Here is a 16,823-nt window from a genome sequence, read left to right as displayed (position 1 = left end):
CAGCCCTGACTTTGGCTCTTGCTTTTGCCCTGGTTTACTTTTTAAAATTTAGCTATCCCTCTGACCTCTGCTTCTTCAGCCACTCCATTTCCTTACAAAGTATACCTTTCAAGAATTTTGGGTTCCCCAGAACTCAACGAAAGGGGGTGACAGGAGAATCAGCAGATCCAAATTGTGAAAATAATTTTGATATCTTCAATCCAATGTTTGGGAAATAAGCTGGTGGGTTGTTGTTGTTGTTTTTTTACAATGGCTGCTGCAAGTCATTCAAGTGTAAAAGGCCAGACATCCGTAGGGCAAAGTTTAAAGCCAAAGAAGGTTAAACATTGCAGGACTGGCATGAGCTGAAATAGCAGAGTGGTGTTTCATTATATTTAGTAGAAAATTCAGCCTGTTTGTTGTTTTGCTTCTGATGTGTTTCCAGATCCGGGAGAAAAATTATTCCAAGAAGAGAGAAGCTGCTCAACCAGGAATCGACCTGCGCATTTCTCCAAACAGGAACTTGGACATTATGAACAAGAAATCGAGAGAGAAGCTTGTTCTCCAGCAAGTGAGCCCATCATCAACAAACACCAAGAAAATTTCCCAGAGCAGATCTGACCCATCTTCACCAAATATGGTGGGACGTGTAAACCAACCCTCTAACGTTCATCTAACCAAGACTGCGAAGAAGATGGAAACCTTGCATCACCCCAAAATCAGATTTGAGCCTAGGGTAGAGCATCCGGTGTCTTCTTCGCTCGGCACCAGGAGGAGGGAAGAACAAGCTGTGGATGATGGTAATTCTGGCCAAAAGGTGGGTGTCTTTCTTCTTCTTCCTAAACCAAGAGGAGAGAGGGAGAAGGGCTTGGCCAGAAAGCCGCCGTTTCAGTTCTGCCTTTCTCTACCTTAAAAGAGGAGGTGGCTCTTTTAGAGCAGTGAAGTTAAGCAGAAGGGAAGATACACCCCAAAAGAGGACAAGGCACCATCTGGTAATCCCATCCCTTTAGTTAAATATACTGTTACCGGGATGAATCTACTCATCCAGTCTGGTTATTTGGAGGAAGCTGCTGGGGGTCGGTCCAAACCCCTGCTGCTTATGAGGTCCATGACTTTAGGTCAGGGGCCCCCAAACTTGGCCAATTTAAGACTCGTGGACTTCAACTCAGCCAGCTGGAGAATTCTGGGAGTTGGAAGTCTACAAGTCTTAAAGTTGCCAAGTTTGGAGAGCTCTGCTTTAGGGCAAGATTGAAGTCCTTCTTGCCCCACCCTGTGGCACGCTCTCCCCCGTCCCGGAAGAGGCACAAGTGGTGTGGTGTGTGTTGACACTCCGAATACAATTCGCACCCTGATCTTATTTGAAATGGGCTCTTGAAATCTGGTACTTCCCACATTTGCTCTTTCAGTGAGACTTTGGTGCCAACTAATTGCTTAAGGATGCTTTTTCTTGCAAATTGTTATTTCTAGGTCTTTTTAATTGTGATGTTGGTTTCTCCTTTGCCCTTCTCCTCCTTATCTATTTATTCTCTTTTCCTTCATCTATCTTTTCCTTCCACTTCAGCTTCTTGCCCTTGGCTCCTCCTCCTCATTCATCTTCTCCTTTTTCCCTCTCTTTCTCCTCCTCTTTCCCCTGCTCCTCTTCCCTGTCTCCTCCTCCTCTTTCCCCCTTTCTTCCCTCCTCCTCCTCTCCTCCTCCTTTCCTCCTCCTCCTCTTCCTCCTTCTCCTTCCCTCCTCCCCTCTTCCTCTTTCTCCTCCTCCTTCTTCTCCTCTTCCTCCTTCCCTCCACCTCTTTCTCCTCCTCCTTTCCTCCTTTCTCCTCCTCCTTGTCTGCCTCCTCCTTCCCTCCTCCTCTTTCTCCTCCTCTTCCTCCTTCCCTCCTCCTCTTACTCCTCCTCCTTCCCTCCTTCCCTCCTCCTCTTTCTCCTCCTCTTCCTCCTTCCCTCCACCTCTTTCTCCTCATCCTTTCCTCCTTTCTCCTCCTCCTTGTCTGCCTCCTCCTTCCCTCCTCCTCTTTCTCCTCCTCTTCCTCCTTCCCTCCTCCTCTTATTCCTCCTCCTTTCCTCCTTCCCTCCTCCTCTTTCTCTTCCTCTTCCTCTTCTTCTCCTCCTTCCCTCCTCCTCTTTTTCCTCCTTCCCTCCTTCTCTTACTCTTTCTCCTTCCCTCCTTTCTCCTCCTTGTCTGCCTCCTGCTTTTCTCTTCCTCCTCTCCTCCTCTTTCTTCCTCCTCCTTGTCTTTCTCCTGTCCTCCTTTTTTAATCTTCCTCTTCCCCTCTTTTTTTTTTTTTGTGTTCAACATTATCTAGAAACCTCCAAGTTCATGGTGAGGTTAGTGGTACGAATAAGTAAATAAAATTCTTTTGTAATCGTACAAAACTAATTGTGCCAGATTGTCCTCTTTTTTTCAGTCAGATTTTCATTTTTTAAGTCCCCATATTAGGTAATAGCATTTATTAACCTTCCTGTGCTTCTTCGTAATACATTTTATTGCCCCTGTTGTTTTCACTGGATTTAATATTTTTAAAAGATTTTGGGCCCCGTGCATTAAACTGTGATTCATGGGTGGATTAAAAATCTAATTAAAAGTACGAAGAACAATAATCTTAAAGCACAATCAGAGTCATCTAACTGTTGTATTTCCCAAATATGAGCATAGTTAACCAAGAGAGGCAGGGGCACAAGAGTGGTCAAAAAAGTCAAAATGGTAGCTGCAACTATGTGATTACTGCCACGTTCCTTTTTAAAGTACACTGCATACACAGTGCATGTTAAAAAGAGATGCAGCTTCACTCCCATAGGCACAGCTGCCATCTTGATTTTTTGGGGTGGGGGCATCCCCTGTTCATGAAAAGAAACACCTATGATATGAAAACCAGGACTATGAATTAATTGTATTTTCCTAGCAAAACTATTATTACCATGGTTATAAACTGAATGGGGTGGTAGGGGATACAGTGGGTTTTTCCAACCAGGTCAATGTCCAGGTATATGGACTTCAACTCCCAGAATCCTCAGCAATGGCTGTGCTGGCTCTGGAATTCTGGGTGTCGAAGTCCATATACCTGGAAATGGCCAAACTTGGGGAAAAACCTACTCAATATTTATTGCACACAGAAATATATCATTCATACAAAAACACCTTGACCAGCAATTTTTTTCAGATAACACTAAGTGACAGTCCATGCCACACCAGTCAGTCAATGTCTTAGTGGTCACAACTTCGTAACTTGCCGATTTCCCTTTGTTTGTTTGCTTAAGTTGTGTTTCAATACTATTACAAATACTCAACCCATTTGTTCTGTTTATCATTCAGTACAGTGAAAATCCAGAAAATGGGTTAGTTTGGTAAACAGGGAGGTATGTCGTGTGAATCCAATGTTTTGCAACTATTTTGTCTATTAAATTAACGTCTACCTCTTCTTCCAAGAAGCTTGGGATTTCCAGGTCTCAACATGCCTTCATTCCAGAATTAGAATAATAGAATCATCGGCCTGTAAGGGACCTTGGAGGTCTTCTAGTTCAGTGGTCCCCAACCAGTGGGCTGGGGATCACTGGTGGTCCACAAGAAAAATTTGGTGGTCCATAGAGAAATGTCACCCCCAAACCAATTAATCCAGGCTGCACGAGAACACAAGGCTGTGCCTCCCACATGGCCTGTGGGAACACAAGGCTTGTGTCGCTTGCATTGCGAGCAATACAAGGTAGTGAGGGGAGGGGGGAAAGGACAGAGGGGGGGAACTTGCCCCACTCACCCCATGTGCCTGGCCTGGCCACCGGGTTGCTTCTTTCCGCTTCTTTCTTCTTCTGCTTTTGGCTGCGTGCAAGGAAAGCAGCCAAAGTCTTTCTTTCTCTCCCCCAAACTCCGCCAGAAATGAGTCTTTGGGACCCTGCAAGGCATCCTGCTCCAAGAGGCTGCGCCAGCGCCACAAGTCTCACAAAGAATCATTTCTGGCGGAGTTTGGGTGAGAGAAAGAAAGACTTCTGCTGCTTCTGCTGCTTTCCTTGCATGAAGCCAAAAGTCTCTCCCTCTCTCTCCCCCTGACAATGGAGCTGGAGATGATATCCTGTGATCCCAAATAAAGAACGATTGATCGGTAGGAAAACGGGGTGGGGAATTTCCCTGCAGACTTTTTTTGGGGATTTTCCCAAGGTCTCTGATCCGCGGGATTTAAAATTATGAGTTTGGTGAAGTCCAAAAGGTTGGCGACCCCTGTTCTAGTCCAACCTACTTCCCAAGGCAGAAGACCTTTTACCATTCCAGAAAATGGCTGTTTAATCTTATTTTCAAAACCTTCTATGATGGAGCACCTCTAGGAAGCTAACTGATTGATTGATTGCTCTCAGTTTCAAGAAATTTCTCCTTAATTCCAGGTTGGAACCTAGAAATAATGAGCTTCCACCCATTGTCTCTTTTCCTACCCTCAGGTGCTTTGGAGAACAAGTCAACCTCCTCTTCTCTGTGACAGCCCCTTAAGTATTGGAAGACAGATAACATGTCACCCTTAAATTTTATCTTTGTTAGGCTAGATATGTCTTGTTCCCTTAACCATTCATCATACTATTTAGCCTCCAAAACTTTTATCATCTATGTTGCTTTTTTCTGCACTCTTTCTAGGGCCTCAGCATTATTATTATTTTTTTGTGGTGGTCAGAACTGGATGCAATATTCCAGGTGTGGTTTCACTAATGCAATATAAAGTGGTACACTGTTGATGCAGCCTACAATTGCATTGGTCTTTTTGGCAGCTTTGGAGGCTGGCTCATACTTAAGTGAATTTCACCTAGATCAGGGGTGTCAAATTCAATTTCATTGAGGGCCACATCAGGGTTGTGTTTGTCCTCGGGGGGGCAGGGGCATGGCCAGCGCAACATCACTCATTTCGGTGGCGCCTGTGATGGCCTGAGTGCTGTGCCCGTGAAAACGGGCTCCCAAGCTCCGTTTTCGGCTGTGAAGGCCTCCTGCAACCCTTTGCCAGTGAAAACAGAGCTTGGAAGGATCTCATGTGGATCTCCCAAGCTCTGTTTTCGCTGGCAGAGGCACTGCAGGCCAGTCCTTTGCTGTTTCCAGGATAGGTTTGCAGGCCAAATCTAAGCACCCCATGGGCCGGATCTGGCCCCTGGGCTTTGAGTTTGACACCCCTGACCTAGATCCTCTCACCGTTACTACAGTGAGTTGGGTACTGCCTATTCCCATGATGGCAAACCTATGGCATTTGTGTGGGCACACGAGCCCCAGCCAAACGTACCTGCACTGCACATGCGTGTGCCTTCCAGGTGATTTTCAGGCTGTTTGAGGCCCTCCCTGAGGCTCAAGGAAAGCCTCTGTAGCCTTGGGAGGCCGAAAAATGGGCCTTCCAGAAATACCGGAAGTGCCTGTTTTCAGCCTCCGGAGGGCCTCTGGAGCCTAGGGGAAGCTGTTTTCGCTCTCCTGGGGGATCGAGGGAAGCCTCTGCAGCCTTCGGAGGCCGAAAAATGGGCCTGTTTCATCACTTTCATCACCCATTGCCTTCTGGGTGCTGCAATTTTTGGCATGGGAGCCCAAAAAGGTTAGCCACCTAGGCTTATTCTATACCTGTGCATTTGGTTTTTCTGCCTAAATGTACAACCTTATTTTTCTCACCACTGTATTTCCTTTTGTTAGATAGGGTGCAGTGTTCTAGTCTGTCAAGATCTTCTGGGTCTTGAGCCTATCTTCTTGGGTGTTGGCTATTCCTGCCAGTTTGATGTTGTCTGCAAATTTGATGAGTTCCCATTCCATCCCCTCATCTAGAGTGTTTATGAAGATGTCGAATTTTTGAAGTTGTCCCTACTGAGGTAGGAACTTGGATCTAACCAATGCATCACTGCATTATATAGGCCGTCCTCCACTTACAACAGTTTAGTGAACATCCAGAGATATAACAGCACCTGAAAAAGCTATTTATGACCATCTTTTACACTTACAACCATTGCAACATTCCCATATCATGTTCAAAATTCAAGTGCTTACCAATTGACTCATATTTATGATGTTATTTCTTAAAGCCTGTCCTGCTCTATGGCTCAGCGGCTTCGGTTTCCTCCCGCCTCGTTCCTCTCTCAGCCGCTCTCTCGCTCCTCCACCAGCCCAGGAAGAAACTGCTTCAAAGAAGCCGAGGGGGGGGTGGCTTTTCCTGTCGCCGCAGCTCCTCTGAAGCGCCCGTTTACCCCCACCCCGCCCGCCCACGCGCGGTTCAATTCAGTGCCCCATTCTGCCTGCCTGCCTTCTTCGTTTCGGAGCAGCTTCGGCTGAGAATAATAACTATCCGCCTCTTTTTATCAGCCAAGCTGCTCCGAAGCGAAGAAGGCAGGCAGGCAGGCAGAACGGAGCACTGTGGATTGAACCTGCGCGCGGATGGGCGGGGTGGGGGTAAACGGGTGCCGGAGGAGCTGCGGCGACAGGAAAAAGCCACCCCACCCCCGCTTCTTTGAAGCAGTTTCTTCCTGGGCTGGTGGAGCAGCGAGAGAGTGACTGAGAGAGGAACGAGGCAGACACCTGAGGAGGGAGGGAGACACCTGAGGGATGGGGCTGAGGGAGGCAGGGCCGAGGCGCTCCCTGAACTTGGTGGTTTGCTGGCAGCGCGTTTTATTACCCGACTAGGTAACAACATCAGATGTTACCTAGTCAGGTAATGAAACGTCTGCAAGCAAACTCACCAAACTCGGATTCTTCCCCCCACCCCCGATCCTTGAAAAAGTGTTTGTGCTTGAAACTGGTCCCTGGCACAAAAAAGGTTGGGGACCACTGTCCTAGTGGACAACCATTTAAATATGAGCCAGCCATGTGCAGCAGCTGCCAAAAAAGCCAACACAGTTCTAGGCTGCATAAACAGAGGGATAGAATCAAGATCATGTGAAGTTTGTTAATACCACTTTATAAGGCCTTGGTAAGGCCACACTTGGAATACTTCATTCAGTTTTGGTTACCACAATATAAAAAAAGATGTTGAGACTCTAGAAAGAGTGCAGAGAAGAGCAACAAAGAGGATTAGGAGACTGGAGGCTGAAACATAAAAAGAACAGTTGCTGGAATTGGGTATGTGTAATCTGATGAAAAGAAGGACCAGGGAGAAATGATAGCAGTCTTCCAATATCTGAGGGGCTGCCCCAAAGAAGAGGGAGTCAAGCTATTCCTCAAACAGCACCTGAGGGCAGGACAAGAAGCAATGGGTGGAATTAAGAAGAGACGCAAGTTAGAACTAAGGAGAAATTTCCTGACAGTTAGAACAATTAATCAGTGGAATAACTTGCTTCCAGAAGTTGTTAATAGCCATTTGTCTGAAGTGGTGTAGGGTTTCCTGTTTGAACAGGGGGTTGGACTAGAAGACCTCCAAGATCCCTTCCAATTCTGTTATTCTATTCTAAATTATTCATCTGAAATGTATAGAGTTTTCTGCCTGATCTGGGGGTTGGACTAGAAGACCTCCAAGGTCCCTTCCAACTCTGTTAAAATTTGAACCAGTTCCTTCATAGCTCATAGCTCACATCCTTCATCATTTCTCAAGATATTATTCTCATTCCTTTCTGTCATTCTCTCACTTCTAGTTGACTCCATGCAAAAGAATCAACAGGGCAGCACCGTCCACAAAGCTCACTTTGGCTTATCCTGCATTAAAAGCCAACAACTGTGAGTACTTGGTTCCTGGAATGATGTTTCCTTTCTCTTTAAAAACAGAGGTGATTTTAGAGTCAAGGATACTGGAGCCTGGAGGAAGAGAAACTTAATTGGAATGTTGTTTCTTTCTTGATTGTTCCTATTTATCTTCAACTTCTTCCTGCTTATCTGGGGTCTTTGATCCTCTCGGAGCAGGGTGGTTTCCTTGCAGATATTTCATTATTCAACTACCAGTAGGTAAAAAGGGAATTGGCTCCCCTTTTTGGCTTGGCTTGCCTCTCAGGGTTGCCTGGATGGTTCCTTGAATAGGCTGCTGTTTAGTGTTTGATTGTTTCTCTGAGAATTCCTGAAGCTTGAAACTCAGACATATCAGCTGTCAGCAGGCATAGAAATAGTCAACATCCTCACCCCATCCAAAGGAGACAATCAAAAAACTAAAAAGGAAACCCGGCAAGCAATCAACACCCTAAATAAGCAGGGGTTAACACAGAGTTGACATTAGGTCCATAATCAAGCAACAAACAACATAAGGAACTACAACTAAGGCAGACAAACTAACATTAAACCATAGCCTGACCAAAGAATTACCAAGACCGCCAACACTGACAGGGCAAATCACTTGTATATATAAACAGAAAGCAAAGCCCACTTCCTCTGGTACTGATGATGTTACCCAATTGGATAATGAAACATTTGCAAAAAAAATCTACCAAGCTCAGAGTACCTCAAGGACCCCATAGTTCAATGCAATGCTTCAGAAATTGTCTTCTGTTGGTGCTTATCTGGTATTGGTTCATAAGATGTGCGACGAAGAAGAATCCATACCCCAAGTAAGGTTGTAGGACAAGGTGCTATTTATAAAAAGCCAGCAAACTCTTCCTCCCAATGCACTGATGATGTAACCTACCCGGGTAATAACAATAATAAAAAAAAATTGCAATGAAAGAGTAGCAAACGCATACAAAACATGAATTTCTTTCTCCTACTTAAATGAAGGACCAATTAAACATCCAAATGCTCTTTGCTTATTATGACTTGAAATACAGGTTGTCCTCGCTTAATGACTGGTCACTTAGTAAAGTTATGATGTACCTCCCAAAAGATACTTATGAACTAATTTCAGTGTTAGGATAGCACTCCTCCTTGTTGTGGTCACGTACTCATATTTTGGGTGCTTGGCAGCTCACATTTGTGGCCCTTTGCAGCATCCTGCAGTCATGTGACCAAGATTTTCAATTTTTATTTTCTTTTTTTGCCAGTGTCCAGGTTTTACATACAGTGTCCAGCAAAAAAAATGCCCATTGGATATAATGGATTCGTTTAACGATCACGGTGTTAATCACAGCAGCGTTTATTTAACAACCACTGTAAAGAAATTAAAATCAGGTGTGGTCACATGGTAACTCACTTAACAACCCCCATGACTTACAACCGTAATTCTGGGTTGAATTACAGTCATAAGTTGAGGACTACCTGTATTCCTCTTTCTTTCTCAGCCTCTAAGATTTCTTTATAGTTTATCCATTTCTTGGGGAAATATTTATTACAAAAGGTGATAAGCAAATGATGGGAATAAATAAATTCATGTCTATCACTTTTGCTGGTTGTCTTCAATACCTTGGTTATTCTTCCTAATGTCTTTTGGGGAATGGGTGCATTCAAGTCAGTCTTGACTCCTGGGAAATAGCAATAGCACTTAAACTTATATACTGCTTTATAGTGCTTTCCAGCCCCCTCTAAGCGGTTTACAGAGTCAGCCTCTTGCCCCCAACAATCTGGGTCCTCATTTTACCCACCTCGGAAGGATGGAAGGCTGAGTCAACCTTGAGCCTAGTGAGATTCGAACTGCCAAACTGTAGGCAGCTGGCAGTCAGCAGAAGTAGCCTGCAGTACTGCACTCTAACCACTGCGCCACAGAGGCTCCTTGGACAGGTCCTTGCAGTTTTCTTGGCAACATTTCTGAAGTGGTTTGTCATCCCCTCCATGATGACTTAGCGGATAAAGATGCTGAGCTTCTCAGCTGGAAAGCCGACAGTCCAGGTTTGAGACCCAAGCCCTGCAGAATGGGGGTGAGCTCCCATTCCTTGCCTCAGCGCCTACCCACGTAGCAGTTCAAAAGCACACAAATGCAAATAAGTAGAATAGAATAGAGCCGGAAGGGACCTTTGCAGGACTCCCAATCAGTGGTGGAATTCAAAATTTTTATTACCGGTTCTGTGGGCGTGGCTTGGTAGGCATGGCTTGGCTTGGGGGGCAGGGCTTGGTGGGCGTGGCAGGGGAAGGATATACTGCAAAATCTCCATTCCCTCCCCACCCCACTAGCCTGCTTTCCAGCTCCATTCTCCTGTGCAGGCCAACCAAAGAAGACCCAGCCGATCAGCTGGGACTCCGATGGGAGGCGGAGAATAGATGGGGCGGGGCCAGTCAGAGGCGGCATTTGCCGGTTCTCCAAACTACTCAAAATTTCCGCTACCGGTTCTCCAGAACTGGTCAGAACCTGCTGAATTCCACCTCTGCTCCCAATCCAACCCCATACTCAAGTAGAACAACCTAAACCATTACACGGAGACACACAGAGACAGTTTTCTCCCTCATGCCATCACTCTGCTAAAGCAACTAATTTTCGCAGCTGGCAAAATCCAGTGACTACGATTTTCTTCTTCTTTCTAACGTGAATGTATATTAACCCATATGGTGTGGCTGCAATATTATCACAGGTAGTCCTTGACTTACAACAGTTCACTTAGTGACCACTCAACGTTACAACGGAACTGAAAAAAGTGATTTATGGCAGTTTTTCATACTTATCACCGTTGCAGCATCTCCATGGTCATGTGATCAAAATTCAGGCGCTCGGCAACTGACTCATATTTATGACGGGTTGCAGTGGCCCAAGGTCGTGTGGTCATCTTTTGTAACCCTCTAACAAGCACAATCACTGGGGAAGCCAGATTCCCTTAACAACCGGGTTACTAACTTAACCACTATGGCGATTCACTTAACAACGAGGGCAAGAAAGATCACAAAATGGGTGAAACTCCCTTAACAACAGTCTCACCTAGCAACAAAAATTTTGGACCAATTGTGGTCGTAAGTTGAGAACTGCCTGCCTTTATCCCCTTTACTTATTTATTTTATTTTCTCTTTTATTGGCTGTACATTTTACTATTATTATATTCTGTTGTTTTGCAAGTACACTGAGTGTTTTTATATTGGAGAAAATCATTGTGTATCTAATCACACTCGATCAAGTAAATAAATATAAGTAATACAAAGAAAAATAAAGGCCAGTTTCACCTGGTATTTTTGATACTGATCAGAGGTGGGTATTCAGCAGGTTCTGACCAGCTCTGTAGAACCGATAGAGGAAATTTTGGGTAGTTCGGAGAACAGGCAAATACCGCCTCAGACTGGCCCCGCCCCCATTTATTCCCTGCCTCCCATCGAGTCCCAGCTGATTGGCTGGCTCTTCTTTGGTTGCCCTGCACAGGAGAACGGAGCTGGAAAGCAGGTTAGTGGGTGGGGAGGGAATGGGGATTTTGCAGTATTCTTCCCCTGCCACGCCCACCAAGCCACGCCCACAGAACTGGTACTAAAAAAAATTTGAATCCCACCACTGATACTGACGTAATATATCTTTGAGCTCCCTGAATCTATTGGAAAATTAGGATCTTTGGTAGGGAAAGACTATCACTTCTAAGTGATCACATGTCTAACAAAAGGGCATTTCCAGATTTGATGTGATCAAAGCTACTTCAGGAATTGATCCGAGAACTTGAAGGCTCCAGCATCTGAAACTTAAATCTAGGTTAGCAAAAAAGCAAAATGCTCCTGCTTACATCACATGTGATGCCCTAACAAATGATGGTGTAACGGGACGGACCTCTTCTCTATAAAATCAAAGTTGGGTTTCCCACAAACTAATGAATCCAGAACCTCCAAGGTCATTTTGGTCTAGATTAATATCTGACAAAGTCATCTTAAGAACTAAAGCTGATAAGAATTACAGATAGTCCTCGACTTATGATCACGATTGGCCCCCAAAATTTCTGTTTGCTATGTGGGACAGTTGTTGAGTTTTGCCCCATTTTAGAACATTTTGCACAGTCGTTAAGTGAATCACTGCGGTTGCTAAGTTTGTAGCATGTCTGTTAAGTGAATCTGGCTTCCCATTGACTTTGTTAAGCTAGTAACATAGTTGCTAAGTGAATTCCCCTTTGACTTTGCTTGTCAGAAGGTCGTAAAAGGGGATCACATGACATAGGGATACTGCAACTCTCATAAATAAATGCCAATATCAATTTCATAAAATATTTCTGTGGTCTTTTTAGAGTTGCCAACAGAAAGGGAGGGGAGAGCAGTGCAGCAGCTTGTAAAACCGAAAGTGCATTCCATAAATGTTTTCAAAGATAGTTTCCAGATGACTGAAGTTTCTGCCACATAAAATTCTAACTGGAGGGCATGATTGATGACTTTTGGCTATGGATGTATCCCATTGGAGAATATGAATTATGATACACCCAGGGGGTGGGGGAAAACCAGGGTCAAGGGGACAATGAATGATGTATTTCAGAGTCGGCTACACCCAGGCAGCACCGGTATGTCTTCGCCTAATCAATCTTCTTTGAGCTTTGAAAATCCAGCTAGAGACTCATTATTTAAATGTGGGGTAACTACCGGAGCCCTGACAGCCAGTTGCCAAGCATCTGAATTTTGATCACACGACCACAGTGGTTGTAAACGTGAAAACTGGTCGCAGGTCACTTTTTTCAGCACCATTGCAACTTTGAATGGTCACTAAATGAACTTTTGTAAGTTGAGGACCACCTATATATGTGGAATGGTTGGAAAAAAGAAACCATAGCAAATTGGACAAAGTTGGTTTTGCTGTTTAAAAACTTTACAATTGTGTGTGTATGTGTGTGTTGTTGTTGTTTTTTAATGTTATAAGTGTTTAGAAAGCTGGGCAGAAGTATTATTTAGAACATATACGGCATATCATACATGGACTAGCAATATATATTAACATTTCAACTAGATCAGTAAAACATGGTAAAATATAAATGTTAAGAAGATCTATGTTCAAATACCAATGTCTAAGCCATCTAACCACTGAAGCACAGCATCTATGTTAAAAATCAAAGACTGGACAATATACGCCCTCAGCTTACAGCTGGTCACGGTGTGGTCTCCAGTTTGAAGTGAGACCCTGCAGTCACACTGAAGACAGAATATTATGCCCCATTTATACAGAGAGAAAATTTGTAAATTAAGCAGATTTATAGATACCTGAGAAAACCATGGTGACTAAGAGTCAGCAATGACTTAACGGCGTGCATGAGAAAAGATTGACTAGTTTAGAGAGAAATGTAAGAAGGCAGGTGGATTCAGACAGACGGAAATAGAAAAATATGAATACGGATACGATATGTCCACCATTCAGCATTGTGTGTCAATGGGACGAATTTGAGGAAGCCCCAGGATTTTCATGGAATAAGAGACAGACCCGTTATTAGCTTTAGATCACATCATGGCAACGTCATCCAACAATCATGGTGTGTCACCATGACCCTGAATCCTTCTCAAGTGACTCAGGGTTTCTTTCCCCCTGGCTGACTTCTTTGAAATTCGGCCTCTCTTACATAGGGGGCTTTTTCACATGACTTAACTTTTTTGGGCATTGCAAGCTTTCTGGGTGGGCTGCTTCTTCCGGTTATCTCCAAAATACGTTCTCCTTTCCCCATCAAGGTTACAAGGAGCTATGATTGACTCAGCCCGGTGAAATAGCAACTTGGTTACCCTCTAAAAATAGACCACATTTTTCATTCTCCCAACATAGCTCAGGGCTCCCAGATATAATCCGCTTGCAAGGGGGCCAGCAAGAGATTCCAGCCAGGCTGAAGATATAGAAGAGTGGAGCAGGACTCCTCTTGAGAGAGACACCGAGAACGAGACCGGACCGAGGGATTTGGGATTTGGGACTAAGCGACTCCGTTCCAGATTTCCGGGCCCCCCTCCCATCTGTAAGTCAATTTTCAGGGTGTGATGCTGGAAAGGGTGGTTAAATGGGAGCCAGATCTTTCATGCAAAAAAAAAACCCCCAACCCCTCTTGGTATAGGCAGTCCTCGGCTTACGACTGCAATTGAGTCTAAAATTTCCGTTAAGTGAAACATTTGTTAAGTGAGTTTTGCCCCCATTTAATGACTTTTCTTGCCACAGTCGTTAAGTGAATCACTGCAGTTCCTAAGTTAGTAGCAGGTCTGTCAAAAGGTCGCAGAAAGGGGAATCACATGACGCCCTGCGACACTGCAGCCATCATAATTCTGAGCCAGTGGCCAAAGCCCCTGAATTTGAATCACGGGACCATGGAGATGCTGCAACAGTCGTTAAGTGTGATAAATGGTCACAAATCACATTTTTCAGTGCCATTGTAACTTAGAATGGTCACTCAACGAACTGCTGTAATTCAAGGACTACCTGAATTGAACTGCATGTTCACTGGGCCAAATCAAAGCCAGAGCTGCGGATTGCTGAAAAAAAACAAAACTCACTTTGTAATGCTGGTTTAAGATATTTGATCTTCCAATTGTTGAACTATAATGAGGATTTGACGGACAGGCATGAAATATCCTTTGGCCCCAGTGAATAGCTTAGCTCACTTCTTGGCTGTAACCCAATTTTGCCATCCAGATGTTAAAAGATTCATTATGGCTTTAAAACAATGGGTGTGAATTGGCTGTGAGTTGTAAACAGGTAGTTCTCAACTTGTGATTACAGATAACAGATAATCAGAGTTGGAAGGGACCTTATAGGTCATCTAGTCCAAACGCCCCCCCGCACAAGCAGGAGACCCTACACCATTTCTGACAGATGGGAGTCCAATCTCTTCTTGAAGGTCTCAACTGATGGCGCTCCCACAACTTCCGAGGGCAACTTCTGTTCCATTGGTTGATTGTTCTCACTGTCAGAAAGTTTCTCCTTATTTCCAGGTTAAATCTCTCCTTGTTCAGTTTCCATCCATTATTCCTTGTCTGGCCTTTGGGTGCTTTGAAAAATAGCTTAACCCCTTCCTCTCTGTGGCAGCCCCTCAAATATTGGAAGACTGCTATCAATTCTCCCCTGGTCCTTCTCTTCACTAGACTAGCCAAGCCCAGTTCCTGCAACCGTTCTTCATATGCCTTAGTCTCCAGTCCCCTAATCATCCTGGTTGCTCTTCTCGATTACAATTGGGGCTTGTATTTCCATTGCTAAACAAGGTAGTTGTAAAATGAGTCACGTCCTAATTTACAACCTTTTTTTTGCCATGGTTGTTAAATGAATCACTGCAATTTGTTAGCTGAATCAAGCAATCACTAAACAAACTTGGCTTTCCCCATTGACTTCGCTTGTCAGAAGCAAACTGAGTAGATCATAAATAGGGATCACGTAAATACATGTAGGTTGCCAACCACCCTGAATTTTTACCCTGTGGCCTTTGGAACGCTGCGATGGTTGTACGTGCGAGGAATGGTCAAAACTCACTTTTTAAAGTGCATTTAGAATAGAATAGAATAGAATAGAATAGAATAGAATAGAATAGAATAGAATAGAATAGAATAGAATAGAATAGAATAGAATAGAATAACAGAGTTGGAAGAGACCTTGAAGGTCTTCTAGTCCAACCCCCTGCCTAGACAGGAAACCCTACACCTCTTCAGACAAACGGTTATCCAGTCTCCTCTTAAAAACCTCAGTGTTGGAAAATTCACAACTTCTGGAGGCCACTTGTTCCACTGATTAATTGTTCCAACTGTCAGGAAATTCTTCCTTAGTTCTAGGTTGCTTCTCTCCTTGATTAGTTTCCATCTGTTGCTTCTGGTCTTGCCTTCAGATGCTTTGGAGAATAGCTTGACCCCCTCTTCTTTGGGGCAGCCCCTCAGATATTGGAAGACTGCTATCATGTCATCCCTAATCTTTCTTTTCATTAAACTAGACATACCCAATTCCAGCAACTGTTCTTCATATGTTTTGTTAGCTTTCAAATTCAAATTCAGAATAGAGCTGAAAGGGATCTCGGAGGTCTTCTAGTCCAGCCCCCTCATCAAGCAGGAGAACCTATAGTACCATTTCAGACAAGTGGAAGCCCAGTCTCCTTTTTTTAACTTCCAGTGTTGGAGCACCCACAACTTCTGAAGGCCACTGGTTAATTATCCTCACTTTCTCCTGCATTCCAGATTACCTCTCTCTTTGCTTAGTTTCCTTGATTAGTCTTTGATTAGTGGATCAGTCCTTGATTATTAGTTGATTAGAATTAGTTTCCATCCTTCGAATGGTTGCTGAACAAAAGGTTGTAAGTCAAGGACTACCTTTCTCCTGCTTTCAGACTTGAGCTCCGTGCATCGGTTCCTTCTCCATTTCCCACTATAACCCAATCAGATCTCAGTTGAAAAAAGAGTAATTGACCCTACAGAGCCAAGAGACACGAGAGCAGCCTTAAATGTCTGACTACTTGCATGGACGAACTTTTCCTGAACTATCTGTACGTTGAGTCATGACACCTGGACTTCTCTTCTCGTTGATTTCAATCGTTTTAGTACAGAGGACTCCAAACTTGGCAGCTTTAAGACTTGTGGACTTCAACTCCCAGAATGCTGGTTGGAGAAGTCCACAAAGTTGCCAAGTTTGGAGACATAACAAACCCACCACCATTTTAGTAGCTCATTCAAGCAGCTTCCTCCAGTCAGAGCAAGCTGCTGAGCAGAAAATTGCTGGAATGTACCCGTTTCACAGATTCATGGCAATATGTCAATGCAGATTCTGAGACCTCCATGTAGAGGTGTCTGTTAGCTGAGCCATGGCAACTGGGCTTAGTTTCTTATACATATTGCTGCACATTTTGGAGAAGAAATCTTGTGGTTTGGTGGAGGAGGGGTTGGTCCATCCCAAAAACTCTTCGCCTAGCCATCTGGCTCAGACCGAGGAAGCTGCTTTGTTGTAGGAGGGGGAGGAAGAGGAGGAATTAGTACATTCCAACGACTCTCTGCTAACCAATTTGCTCCGAGAGCTGAGAAACATTTCAAACCAATAAGTAAATAAGTCTAATTGCTATGACTCAACTTAGTACCTGGGAGATGGAGAATCTTCACTAACCTATTTTTCCTGGACTACCTTTGCAGTGCACACAACTCTTGAACAACTTTTGAGTTTAGTTGTAATCTAAGCAAGGCAGTTTGT

At 44.2% G+C, this 16,823-nt stretch overlaps 1 protein-coding gene across 1 annotated transcript in view; it reads left to right on the top strand.

Moving 5' to 3' along the window:
- Positions 1-330: 330 nt before the first annotated feature.
- The window catches only part of XIRP1 (xin actin binding repeat containing 1), a 48,725-nt gene continuing 32,232 nt past the window's right edge, over positions 331-16,823 (top strand). The window contains exons 1-2 of the mRNA XM_087946732.1: positions 331-796; positions 7,540-7,621. The gene's annotated coding sequence lies outside the window, so the exon portion shown is untranslated. The remainder of the gene's footprint in view (positions 797-7,539; positions 7,622-16,823) is intronic.

This window comes from Notechis scutatus, chromosome Z, assembly GCF_049901735.1.
Source record: "Notechis scutatus isolate UNSWTSFEM ecotype Mainland chromosome Z, rNotScu1.2, whole genome shotgun sequence".
Classification (NCBI taxonomy): Eukaryota; Metazoa; Chordata; class Lepidosauria; order Squamata; family Elapidae; genus Notechis; species Notechis scutatus.
Note: the sequence above shows the minus strand (reverse complement) of the source record. Positions and strands in the feature narration are given on the sequence as shown.